Source organism: Leptidea sinapis, chromosome 36, assembly GCF_905404315.1.
Source record: "Leptidea sinapis chromosome 36, ilLepSina1.1, whole genome shotgun sequence".
NCBI classification, from domain to species: domain Eukaryota; kingdom Metazoa; phylum Arthropoda; class Insecta; order Lepidoptera; family Pieridae; genus Leptidea; species Leptidea sinapis.
Window position 1 is genome coordinate 4985428 of NC_066300.1, and position 14784 is coordinate 5000211.

Sequence of the window (14784 nt, forward strand, 5' to 3'; positions counted from 1 at the left end):
CTAAGAGTTCCACATCGCCCATAAATTTTGGTTCCAATGAAATTTGTAAATTTAATCCCAGAAGTGTAGGATATAACTTAAAAATAACAAACTGTTCAAATTAAAATAATTTTTAAAAAAGATGCCTGAATGTAAATAAAAAAAAATTAAAGAGTGGCAAAGAGTTTCCTGTCACTCCTTCTCAATCAGTTCAATCTTTTCCGAAGGTAATGATACAATGATAACTTATGACATTCATAAGTGTAATTAAATGACCTAAACAGATTTGAGTGGAGTAAAATTGTAATATTACCTGCAAATATTATACAGTATGGAAACAGCTTATATGAAATAAATGTAGGTACATACTTGTTAGTATATTAGCTGACGATATACCAAAAATTAACGAAATCCGTGCTGTGGTTTTGTCAAAAAGTAGGCTTTTCATTTTGAACAAATTTAAACATCTGTAAGATTTGGGTGACTGGGTCAATGATTTAATGAACTTGAATATTTCAATAACTTAAGGCGTTGCCGCTTTGCCTAGCTGCCTTTGAATTGCGCCGCCCGCGTCCGTCTAAGAGATACACGTGTCGGCGGTGTCTCTTTGACTGAGGCGCTATTCAAAGGTCAAGGTCGTCGTCCGGCGTAAGGAAGGCGAATTCTATGGATAATTAGCTTTCTTTAAAGGGAGTGGTCATCGATAAATAATAAGCTGTTTAAATCTATTTTGAAATTGTTCTGTAATGATTATTGTAAAAATACAACACCTACCTAGGTATTTAAAACTAAGCAGCTTCAGAATTTTTATTTTTATAAATTATGAAGTAGTTTAAAGATAATGATCTTGAATAAGGAAGAACTAAGTAAGTAATAACAATTTATTACTTGTTTGTAATTTGAAAGCAATCTATCAAAAATCGTAGCAACTTACTTTTTTTTTAATTTTTTTTATTATGAAAATAAGGGAAGAGACATGCAGGACGCACAGCTGATGGTAATGGATACGCCCTGCCCATTACAATGCAGTACCGCTCAGAATTATTGAAAAACCCCAAAAATTCTGAGCGACACTACAACTGCACTCGTCACCTTGAGACATAAGATGTTAGTTCTCATTTGCCCAGTAATTACACTAGATACAGCAGCCTTCAGACCGAAACACAGTAATGCTAACACATTACTGCTTCACGGCAAAAATAGGCGCCGTTGTGGTATCCATAATCTACCCGGCATCACTTGTTCGCTGCTCCGGAAATCACTCAGAAAACAGTGGTTTCGTCAGTGTTGAATTTACAAAAATAATCTTTTTTTTTTACAAAGCTTATCCATTCATTAATTTATTAATTGTTAAAAATATTAAAACATTCGCATAACACAAAACTACTAGTATTTAATGCCTTGTTTAGATTGTTGGTTAGTAATTGTAAATAAAGTATCGATAAACTAAAATTGTGGGGTATGCCCTATTTACGCCTTTATTTATTTTCGCCATTTTATTTAAGTATTTGTAATTTATTATTCAGTTTAACGCGAGCTTTCGGATTGTGTGTCTGGAGTGTCCAAGCCAGTGCTTTACGCAGCCCGCGATTGTTTCAAGTTTTTGTTCAAAAAGTTAAAGCTGTATTTATTAATGTAACTTTCTTAAAGTTCAAGTGAAATGTTTCAATCAATTTTCATATCTTCGCTACTAATTATGTTATTGTTAAGAGCTTGTTTACGAGAAGACAATTCGCCGCCGTGAGCTACGTTGTCGCTCCTCGGGGTAAGTAGTCTAAACAGACTGTTTTCTTTTTTCTAATTCAATTTTGATAATTAGTTTCTTTAAAAATTTCTTTTTATAATTTAGGGATTTTAATTCAATTATTAATTTTACTATACTACTGTGGACCAGTATGACTTGTATTTTCATTTATTTCAAGTTGTTTCCATACTGTATATTAAGGAACAGAGAGGCCAATATAAAATTGTGGTAAATATGGGATGTTTTAAATAAAAAAATGTCATATTTATTTGGCACATATTATATTTTCATAAAACAATAAATATTGGCACACAAACATGCAAGGAATTATTAATTAGTTTAATCACTTGTATGTTTTTTTATAAAATCATTCACCTCTTTATTGACCAAGTTAGTATAGAGGGCAAGTGCCCCTTTCTTCTCGCAATAGAAAGTACCACTCGCCAAACCCAACAGTTCCTGAGACGAAGTAACTACTATAGGACCGCCGGAATCACCCTGTAGAATTGAAATGTTTAAGTTGTCTTTACTCGAGTAGAGCTGCTACGTAACAGTCATCATAAAAACATTAATTTAAATATAAAATACATGATTCACCTAAATAAATCAATCTTACATAATATCATTTTGTAACAAACAACATATAGTAATGTAATAGCCGCGAGTAGCCAATGTCACCTACTTTGTACCTACTTGTTCCACGGTGCGACTTAGCCGTTGACAACTCTTAGCAGAGTAGCGTCTATTTAAATTATGTCTCTCAAGTGTATTAATGGCTTGTAAATATCAAGATTTCAAGTTCAAGGTTTTTTTATGTCACCTACTTTGTACCTACTTGTTCCACGCCGCATAAACAAATAACACACATAGCGTGGAGCTACAATGGTGACATTACATCTACCCTTATTATACAACAGTTGCATAAATAACTATTACATTATCATTAGCATGTATAAATACACTGAGTTAAATTTTAATAAAGAAAATAAATTTAGTAAATTTTATTTTCTGATAAATTTGTAACTCCTCGAGTGAGTAATTTATTTTTACTCTGTTATTTTAAAAAAATTTATATTAATTTGTTTGAAAGTTAGGAAATTTTAATATTTACAAATAACATGTGGCATTTTAATTTGCCTCTCGTCATTTGAGAATTTAATATACAATTAAATAATTATTAATGTAATATATTTCCAGTTTTTGATTTAAAAAAAAACTAATCATATGTAAAATTGACAAAAATCATAAGTATTTAGAGAACAGATCAGTATAGATATAAACGAGATTTACTTAAAAATTAGTTTGCCAAAGAGGTGTCACTCCTGACTTAAGTACTTTGTACGCACGCATTTTTTTTATACATGCAAGAATAGATTGAAAGAAGGTTTATGGATAAATTGTCGGCGTAATCAATACATCACATAATTATAATAATATTTACCCGGCAAATATTGACGCCATTTTCAGTACCAGCGCAAAACTGTCTATCTGTAGGGGCACCACCTCTCCGGTATTGTCTAAGGCAGTCTTTATAAGAATATGTTTGTATGTAAGCACACCGTAAGTCATTACTGGTAGGTCCATGCTCCTAGAAAAATAACAATTATGAAACATTTTTCTATATTTCTTCTTCTTTAATACATTACAAAGTACTGTTATTATGTGTCCGTCTTCACATATGATCGATCGTAATACGATGCTAACGCATTTATTGACTTATATACAAAAGGCATAGCCCTGATCTCATGGAAGTCAGTTCTTCTCCATCCGAACTCAAAAAATATGACAGCTTATAAAGGATTATGGAAACCATAATTAATCGCCAGTTCTCGGTATAGAGGGTGGCCAGTTTGTCAACGACCGATAGTACGGCTTCTTGGTCTATCGGCTGGCGATCTTTTGTAAGTATAACATTTAACACATAGATGGACTTCAGCTATTCAAAGTATGGGAGAAGGCTTCGCAGATAGTCTAGTTATAGCGAAGCCGTTTGATCGCGTTGCACAAGGCGCGTCTCTCAAAACCTCCATCATTTTGACTTCCCGAGAGTTTTCACTCAGAGCAAGAATAAATGAACCAAAATATTTCTGACGGGCGAAGCATACAAGTAGTTGTCGAACAAATTGCTTGAACCCGAAAGCCATGTTCAACAGAGTTTTCTAAGGCTGTGTGCTATCCCCTAAACTGTTTTTTCTGCATTTCAATGATATTCTGTGGTGACTTCAGCAAGTATTGTTATCCTGACGACAGTACTGGAGATGCTGAATACACCGGACATGCAAGTCTATGTGTTGTTTTGTTTTAATTAAAAAATAAAATATATTTTTACTTTAATTAAGTACACGTTAACAGTATAATAAAATCTTGCCAAAGTTTAAAAGTTTGTTGTCAAGTAATTGCGCCTAAAATATTGAATTATGTGTATCTTCTTAAGTAGTAGTTACCGTAAGCGTATGGTTTAACTTTAAGTTATAGAAAATATAAAAAAACTATACCAAACTATCCTATATTAGTAAGTAATATGAGTTAAAGAATCTGGAGTTACGGTTATATTTCCTCTTTTGAACTTTGCGTTCCGATCCTTTGAGCCCAGCGCCGCAACGTAGGTTCGATACGCCTGTTTTTTGCAGTCAGATGCTGTTTTGACTGACGCATCGAACCAAGCCTGTGATCTGCCACAGATCGGTACTACAGAGCTTGGTATAAAAATATCGATGCCCTGCAGTATCACGTCGGCTACTGCAACGGCGCATGGACTGGGATCATCCGAAGGGACACAAACCTTGCCCCAACGGTAGGATGCAAAAAAGGAACGCATCCTATCCCAATCTGCTGATTTGTAGTGCCGAACGCGTCGGGTCACTGGTGGTCTGCAACGTGGGCGTTGGATAGGCACTGGACTCTTAACCTGGTAATGGTCAAACACACGCAAATATGCGGACGCAGTCCTCAAAATCTACACGGAGCCAGGAAACAAAAAGTAAAAAAAAACCGACTTCAAAAAGTAAAAAATATAAAATAACTCAATAAAAATTTAATATAATACGCAATATCTTATGTAAACCTTTAATATAAATAAAATACTATTATTTGTGTGTGCTACATATTGATAGCATTGAAGTCGGCGTCAAGCCAAATGATAGTATGTACCTAACTCGCAACGCGTTACTTTAAGCGGGATAGCTTTGTCTAAAACAAACAACCCAACATTAAATTATTTTATAGTTTTTAGTTTTTGAAGTTGGTTTCTTTTAATGTAGTTTTTTTTGTTTCTAGCATTAATATTATGGTTTTCGTATATCTTTTGAAAATTATTGCTATATTTATGAACATATACAAATTTTCATTTATATGTATCTTGGTTAGAAACAGTCATAGTTTTAAAATCTTTGAATTTAGATCTTAGCGAATCGCTTGGTCGCATACCATAAATTGCAAACAGGTCTTTTCTGCAGTACAAAAATAGAATAATAAATATAATATCTGTTAAGGAACGAAACTTTTTAACTGCGTTTGCAGTAGACCTAAGCCTACTCGATATGTCTATATGAGAGCCCCATTGAAGTTTGGCATTTAACGTTATTCCAAGGAAAAAAAGGCTGTATCAACTATATCCTATTTCTCGTTTTTTAGCTGTACAAGAATTGATACTTGTTTAACATAAGGTGAAGTAAATTTAAGGCACTTTGTTTTAATTGCGATATTTAAGGGAGATCATTTATATAGATAAGGAATAGAAAATGTCCTAAAATTGAGCCCTGTGGAACCCCAATTGATCCAGAACACCGCTTTCCATTGACATCCACCTTTTTGAAGTCTACAATTTAAATATGATGTCAGTAAGTCCGATGCTATATTTGCAATACCGTAATGGCGAAGTATTCTGAATAAAAAGACCAACACATAAACGTTAAAACTAAGTGAGCCAGTTTGTTACTAATTAGGTGTAAACATTTAAAGAAATAATCTAGATATGAATTATCGTAGAACGTTAACAGAATGGGGTGCGCATTGTGTTACATAATTTTTCAAGTCCTATAATCGAATGTCCGAAAATAATTTTCATACCATTTTAAGTCATAATAATCATTGTTCATAAAATATTGACAAGAAAATATTAAAATACATTATTATCATTGAAATTTATAATATCACTAATTATACACTTACTTTTTACTAATATTTGTTTATATATATTTATTTATACTAATGGTCGAAACTCATAATCATTTCAATAAATAATTATAATATTCATAAATGTGTTATTCTTATATTAGTTTTTATAAATTTATTAATGATTAGTGTTTTATCCATATAAATCAAAATCATAATCATATTCTTTTTCATATAGTTTTTTTTTATGGAATAGGAGGACAAACGAGCGTACGGGTCACCTGTTGTTAAGTGATCACCGCCGCCCACACTCTCTTGCAACACCAGAGGAATCACAGGAGTGTTGCCGGCCTTTAAGGAAGGTGTACGCGCTTTTTTTCAAGGTACCCATGTCGTATCGTCCCGGAAACACCGCACAAGGAAGTTCATTCCATAGCTTTGTAGTACGTGGAAGAAAGCTCCTTGTAAACCGCACTGTGGAGGACCGCCACACATCCAGATGGTGAGGATGATATCCTAACTTGTGGCGTGTCGTGCGAAGGTGGAATTCGGCGGCAGGAATTAGGTTAAACAGCTCTTCGGAACACTCCCCGTGATAAATGCGGTAGAAGACACACAATGAAGCGACGTCTCTACGCAACACCAAGTGATCCAGCCGTTCACAGAGTACTGGGTCCCCGACAATTCGAGCTGCTCTGCGTTGCACGCGATCAAATGGATCGAGCTGATACTGGGGTGCACCAGACCAGAGATGACAGCAATACTCCATGTGTGGCCGGACCTGCGCTTTGTACAGCGCTAGAATGTGGGCCGCCTTGAAGTATTGCCGTGCTCTATTAATGACGCCCAGGTTCTTTGAACCCAATTTGGCTTTGCCCTCCAGATGGCCACGGAATTGGCAATCGCTCGAGATTTCGAGACCCAGTATTCCGATACTAGGCGAGGCTTTTAGGGAAGTGTTGTCGAAGAGCGGTTATACGACAAATGGGGTTTTTTTAGTGGTAAACGCGCAAATTTGAGTCTTCTGGGGGCTAAATTGGACAAGGTTCAATTTACCCCATTCCGCGACCTTCTCAAGAGAGGACTCGATAGAAGAGACAAGTTTCTCCCGGCACTGGTCGACGATTTCCCGAGAGAGACCTGCATGGCCCGTGTATACGGCATCACCAGTGCTGTCGTCTGCATAGCACTGAATGTTGGAGGTGTTCAACATACCATTGATATGCAGAAGAAACAGCGTAGAAGATAGCACACAGCCTTGGGGCACTCCAGCATTCACGGGCTTCGGGTTCGAGCAATGTCCGTCGACAACAACCTGTATGCTGCGCCCAGTGAGGAAGCTGGAGGTCCACTTGCACAAGCTCTCAGGAAGCCCAAATGATGGAAGCTTAGAGAGGAGCGCCTTATGCCATACACGATCAAAGGCCTTCGCTATATCCAGGCTTACTGCCAGGCCTCCCCCTTGCTTTCAATAGCCGCAGCACATCTATGTGTTAGGTATACCAGAAGATCACCTGCCGACCAAACATGTCGAAAGCCGTATTGTCGGTCGTTGATCAACTGGTGACCCTCTAGGTATACCAAGAGCTGACGGCTAATTATGCTCTCCATGATTTTGGAGAGCAGGGAGGTAATAGCAATAGACCTGTAGTTTGCCGGATCCGAACTGTCTCCTTTTTTTTTGGATCGGATGGACAAGGGCTGACTTCCATGAGTTAGGGACTACGCCTTTGGAATAAGAGTGCCGGAATAAACGCGTTAGCACCGGCGTCAAGTCAGGGGCACACGTTCGAAGTACGATTGGAGAAATGCCATCCGGCCCGCTCGACTTCCTGACTTCCACCGAAAACAGAGCTCGCCTAACAGTTTTCTGTCTGAACTGTACTTCAGGCATAGAGCTCTGACACCGCGGGATGGTCGGTGGTGTTTATCCGTTGGCGTCAAGAGTCGAGTTGGAGGCGAAAAGAGCGCACAGGACATCGGCTTTCTCTTTTGCCGTATGGGCCAGGGTGTCATACCTCATTTGCAACGGCGGCATGAACGGCTGGCTGATGTTACCAAGAGCAGCTTTCGACAACGACCAGAACTTCCGTGTTCTGGTCGGGTAACTAGAAAGCTGCTCGCCGATTTTGACGACGTGTTTTGACTTTGCACGGGCGATTTGCCGCTTAAAAAATCTGGAAGCACGGTTGTATTTCCTCTTAAGAACTGTGCAGTTCGGATCCTTTGTGCCCAGCGCCGCAACCCAAGTTTGATACGCCTGTTTTTTGCAGTCAGATGCTGCTTTAACTGACGCATCGAACCAGGGCTGTGATCTGCCACCGATCGGTACTACAGAGCTTGGTATAAAAATATCCATGCCCTGTAGTATCACATCGGCTACTGCAACGGCGCAGGCACTAGGATCATCCGAAGGGAAACAAACCCTGCTCCAAGGGTAGGATGCAAAAAAGGAACGCATCCTATCCCAATCTGCTGACTTGTAGTGCCAAACGCGGCGGGTCACTGGTGGTCTGCGACGTGGGTGTCGGATAGGCACTACACTCCTGACCAGGCAATGGTCGGACGTTCCGAGAGGGGCGTCGACAAAGACCTGGTAACCATCGGGATGTGTAGTCAGCAGAAGATCTAATAAGGACGGCATGTGGCTATCCACATCCGGGAGCCGCGTTAAGAACTCAACCAATTGGGACAGACCATACGCCAATGCAAAATTATGCATAGATCGCCCTGCGTAGTCTGTGGTACGTGATCCAAGCCATTCGGCACTGTGCCAGTTGAAATAACCCAAGACTACGATTTCAGCGGAGGGGATCTGTGCAAGCACGTCGTCAATTGCCGCTTGAACACAGCCCATGAGATGATCGGTTTCTGCGTTACCACTATGGGACCTGTAGAAACACGCATAGATGCGGACGCAGTCCTCTAAATCTACGCGGAGCCAGAGAGTGGACAGGTCCATACCCTCAAATTTGCCGAGACGGCGACAGCAGATATCCTCCCTAACGTACACACATACCCCGGCGGCATGAGGCAAAAAAATTGTGCTCAATTTTGTACCCGGCGTACGTTAAATATGACGTATCGCTAGGTCGAGATATTTGCGTCTCCGTAAGGAAACAAGGTCTCAAGGTGGTGGTGGACGGCGCTTAAGTTGGAGTGAATTCCCCTGATATCGCAAAAGTCCACGTTGAGTGTGGAGCGGGGTGCCGTGGTGTTACTGCCTCGTTTGTCCTTGGTCATGCGCGGTATTGTGCCCTCCCCAGAATACGAAGGGCAGCCCGGGCTAGAGCGCTAGGGGAGGGATTCTCCGACTCTGGTAGAGCCGGTACCCTCCTGGGGTACTATCTCTTTAGGGACCGCTTTCATAATCATTGTTTAGGAAGGGGGGGGGGGGAATTTTATTTAGTTATCAGTCAAAAATTACAGAATATACATATGAAAATAACAATTAACTTGTATATATTCTTTAAGAATATAATAAGAAAATGTAATGTACAAACATACAAAATGCACGAAATACTACGAAAAAAATACGAAAATGTTAAGTATAAACACAATTTTTCCGTCTAATGAAGCTAAATTAACATCATATTAGAGGCTTTCAAAAAATTACATTTATTACTGTAATCAGATTTTTTCTTCAATACGTTTTCTATTCGATCAGATTTATTGCTATACCGGGCCGGGCCTATATGGCAGGGCAACCAGTATTTACAGTAATATTTTAGAAAACAGATTCTAGATGAGATTAAAGATAATAGGTATACCAAGCTAAAACTAATCTAGAAGCCAATCCTTTTTCAGAAACTAAAGGTAGGTTAAGTTAGAACATAAATACATATGAGCCCAGCAGCAGGATGGGTAATAAACAGTATGTACTCATCTAGAATCTGTTATATTTCAGATAACAGATTCTAGATGAGATTAAAGATAATAGGTATACCAAGCTAAAACTAGTCAAGAAACCTAATCCTTTTCCAGAAACAATTATTTAATTCAAAATTTATGATAATTGTCTATTACACAGTAAGCTATTCCGAACAATGACGTTATAAGTTGAAATATATTTTTAGTACAACGTAACAACAATGATCATCGAATGTTATAAAGAAAAAAGTTAAAAATATATGTATAATATAATTTTAAATTGGTTCTTGGTACTAATAGTATTAATAAAAAGGTTGGGTTTACTAACGGTTATGAGATCCGTTGGTAGTAATATTAAATGTATGAATAAAAAACTATGAAAAAAAAAAACAAACAACACGATTTAGAACTTTGTGTGAACCAATATGCATCCAACAGAATGATATAATTAATAATTGATAATATAAGTATAATATATGTAAAAAAAACCAGTCGAGTCGATATTCCTTACAGCGTATGCTACAGAAGTTTATTAGCCAATCCTTTAAAATATATATCCCGTTTGTAATTTGGAAGCAAAGGTAAAATTTCAAAAAAATCCTAACTTTGGGCAACCCGAGTCAGCATTCGCTTATTTGATAAACAACCAGACCATTCGTTCGTTTGCTATCGTTTAGTTTCAATATTATGTTCTGTACGAACCATGAGAAAGCGTTTCCTTGTTAAGTTTTATTCGCTAAAATTGTGCTCATGTAACATTGAATATCAGATCACCTGCGATTGCCACCGACAAGAGATCGCCGTGTGAATAGGCCGTTCTAATCGGTTGCCGGCTAGAAAGATTTGTGTCGATTTTAAAAGCTTAATTAGATACCTTCGTATATCCATATCCACATGCTGTAAGGTTTGTGCCCGCAGGAAATTTTGAATTGGCTTTTGCGACCTTAATAGGTTGTGCTAGGGAATCAGGAGAAATTGGAGTTGATAATGTGATAACTGAGACATCATAATCCAGATTATTTCTGTATCCATATTTATTATGATAGACAAAGCTTCCAGAAATCCATGGTTTATCCTGCAAAAAATAAAAAAAGTTGTGCGTACAAAGTACCAACACATATCAGAAGTGAAACTTCTTTGGAAAACAAATTTTTAAATCTCGTTTATATCAACCATCCTAATCTGTTCTCTAAACCAAATGTTTTTTGTCAATATTAGAAAATATCAGATGTTCTACTTACTCGCGGCCACGTGCTAAGCCTGCACGATACAACGCTAGTAGGGAAGAAGTTCTACTTTTTCGCGGCCGCGTGCTAAACCTGCACGATACAATGCCAGGAGGGAAGATGTTCTACTTACTAGCGGTGCAATGTGCTTCATGCTACGCTCGCCCTTTCTCAATCGGTCTCAATCTCCTTGAGAAGCTCGGATACGATATCTATACTGTTGAAATCATAAATTTGCGCGGCGGCCATCTTGGATTAAAAGAATGATCCCAAATTCAAACTCTCACCCTCGAGAACCTTGGATACGATATCCATATTGTTTAAATCATAAATATGCGCGGCGACCATCTTGGATTGCAAAAATGTTCCCAAATTCGTTCTCTGCACCCTCGAGAACCTCGGATTCGATATCCATATTGTTGAAATCATAAATTTGCGCGGCGGCCATCTTGGATTTAAAGAATGATCCCAAATTCAAACTCTCACCCTCGAGAACCTTGGATACGATATCCATATTGTTGGAATCATATTTTTGCGCGGCGGCCATCCTGGATTTAAAAAAATGATCCCAAATTCATTCTCTGCACCCTCGAGAAGATCGGATTCGATATCCATATTCTTCAAATCAGAATATTGCGTGGCGGCCATCTTGGATTTCTTAAATTATCCCAAATTCGTTTCTCTGCGCCCTCGAGAACCTCGGATACGATATCCATATTGTTGAAATCATAATTTTGCGTGGCGGCTTATTTATCAAGAATATATTGGTAGGCAACTGTTGAAGCAAAGCAGTAAAGGGAATAATTTAATATCGGGGAAATATAGGAAATAAATCATGTCGTGTAATTTAAAAGATGATTTAGAACTCGGAGCTTACAAGCTTACGCAATGGTCATTATTTAACCGATAATTTGATCATTTAAAGTAAATAAGGTGGTAATGTTCCACAATTACTTTAAAGAACTTCACGGTGAGTTATCCATATTGTTGGAATCATATTTTTGCGCGGCGGCCGTCCTGGATTTAAAAAAATGATCCCAAATTCATTCTCTGCACCCTCGAGAAGATCGGATTCGATATCCATATTCTTCAAATCAGAATATTGCGTGGCGGCCATCTTGGATTTCTTAAATTATCCCAAATTCGTTTCTCTGCGCCCTCGAGAACCTCGGATACGATATCCATATTGTTGAAATCATAATTTTGCGTGGCGGCTTATTTATCAAGAATATATTGGTAGGCAACTGTTGAAGCAAAGCAGTAAAGGGAATAATTTAATATCGGGGAAATATAGCAAATAAATCATGTCGTGTAATTTAAAAGATGATTTAGAACTCGGAGCTTACAAGCTTACGCACTGGTCATTATTTAACCGATAATTTGATCATTTAAAGTAAATAAGGTGGTAATGTTCAACAATTACTTTAAAGAACTTCACGTGAGCATAGGAAGTTCACAGAAATATTTTTACTGTTTTATTTATTGAGCAGAAAAACCAATTTATGCTCAAAGCCCTATTGAAGCATTTCAGTGAGTCAGCTGAGTACAAAGTGAGCATTATCCGACAGTGATGGTTTGCTGGTATTAAGATACAAGCACTAACTGAGATAAATTTTTGTAAGAAAGGTGTTAAATCGTCGGCACAAGTGTATCAAAATACAATTTTTGAGAAGGTTGTTAATCGTCTTAGCTATATCGTGTTCTATCCACCATCAGATCATAAAGCTTGATCCACACAAACAAATGCCTTTTTTGAGTTGAAGTCTGGCCGTCAAATCAGTGTCACTGGATAATAATAATTATAGTTATTCTCTAAACGCTTTGATAATTTGGAGTCCCTAAATCAATCCATATCATTGACAGTGATGAATTTTCCCTCGGAGAAAGTGCGTGGCTTTTTCGGACTCAACAATTTAATGCAATAAAAAAAGCAAATAAAAAAAGAAAAAATAATAATATTGTTATAAGTAAAAAAAGATCTTTTACTTATAATAATATTATTGACTAGACAAGGCCAAGATAACTAAGAAAGATTAACGCATTATAAAACGAACTTATTAAAATATTTCTCAGAAATATACCTTTAACGATTCCTTTATACTTGATATTCTCGGTCTCACTTTAACAGCTGAGTAACTGAAAACAAAATAACGAATGCTACATTCAATGGTCAACTTAAAAGAAGCACGTTGTCCTACTCTCATTTTTCTGGTGTAGCAAGAAGGTATGCGGTGGTGATCTATTACCATGACAACCAATACGATAATCTATTCCATATGGGATATGTTATATTCTGTTTGTATTTAGTAGTACCTTCGGACATTTAAAAAAAAATATAATCTGTCGTTGAAGTCAGAGAAATTCCTACGAATCATGCACTCAGTAAATTAAACTTTTTACTTTAATATTTCAAGTTCACTTTTCACAACTTTCATGTAACTTTATTACTTAACTCGCTGACCCGACAGACGTTGTTCTGTATATAATAAATAAAATAATGATTTTTATTAATTTTAATTTGTGACAAAACTTAAGATTTATCAATCTTCATAAAAATAATGTGATAGATAATTAACAATTGTAGTAAATCTACCAACTATAGTTAGCTAAAATTAAGTTTATTTTTTACCTCCTGAGAAAGTTATAAAAATTATAATTATCATAAATATCATTATAAGCTATTCTTTCAATTTGATTTCTGAACGACGGGGGACACTTCAAAAGAAAAACAAATTGTTGTGTTTTTTAATTCCGAGTATTTTCATATTTATTCACCTTTTAAACCTTCTCTAAACTTCGACAAATAATTTATTCTTTTAAAATTCACCAAACGAATCAATTGTTATTATTATTTACGTGATGTGCCTACTTCATACTTTGTAATGTGGTATTTAATAAGATACTCATACTTAATAAAATGTTTTCTCATACTTAAATCCAGATAATTCTTCGTTTACATTTTTTAGACATACGAGTATTTAACATGTCAGTTTATATTATATTTATGTCACGTATTGATATATCTTATATTTATATCAGTTTTATGTTTTTTTTATTTTTTATTTGAAATATTAAAATAAAGGAACATTCATACCCTTTGACACAGTGTGCAGCAGTAAGAGCATGTTTCTCAGATATTAAACATCCTCCACATTGGATTGTTGTTCCTTTTTTTAGTGCTAACACCATTACATAATAGGCAGCATTCGTAATATTGGTTATCGAGCCTCCCACAATCTTGGTATCGTCGTTATTATTTGCGTCACTGTAAACATCTGAAACAATACTCAAAATATAAACTAATTGTTAGTTAGTAAAGAGATAGCAGTTAGAATACCATATGAGGAATATTTATACGAACCTTGAACAATGAAAGCTATTTGCATTAACAAAAAAAAATTTAATTTAGCACCCTTCATGACGATCGATTGTTGTCGTGCTTTTACTGATTCGCATTGATCCTAAAAGCAGAAGAAATGCTCAATTTATAGTTTTCTGTAGACAGTTTTTTGAATAGGTTAGACAAAATAATTCACTTTGGCATTGATAAAATTTTAAAACAATTTCTTTCTTTAATTACAAACTGTTCGATAGCGGCGATAAACGTAATATTAATTAATTAACAAATACCTATCCATACCCATAATACAGGGTGGTTTTTTGACACTAGTGATGGCCAAGTGGGGAAACTATGAGACTTAGAGTAAAGTTGTGAAGGGAGTCATGCCTTCGATTGATAAGAAACCAATAACTGCATATTTAGTGTTTTAAAATGCAAAAGAGAAAGCCGATCTTCTGTGCGATTGTTTCGCCTCCAACTCGACTCTTGATGACTACGAAAAAGACCGCCGA

The 14784-nt window shown here is 36.7% G+C and overlaps 1 long non-coding RNA gene across 1 annotated transcript; it reads right to left on the reverse strand.

Annotated features, from left to right (window-relative positions):
* Positions 1-1987: 1987 nt before the first annotated feature.
* Positions 1988-14410, reverse strand: LOC126975645 (uncharacterized). The gene is made up of 6 exons (XR_007731765.1): positions 14294-14410; positions 14027-14207; positions 13014-13068; positions 10581-10781; positions 3165-3311; positions 1988-2221 (listed from the first exon to the last, which is right to left on the reverse strand). It is a non-coding gene; the product is annotated as an uncharacterized LOC126975645 (long non-coding RNA).
* Positions 14411-14784: the final 374 nt, after the last annotated feature.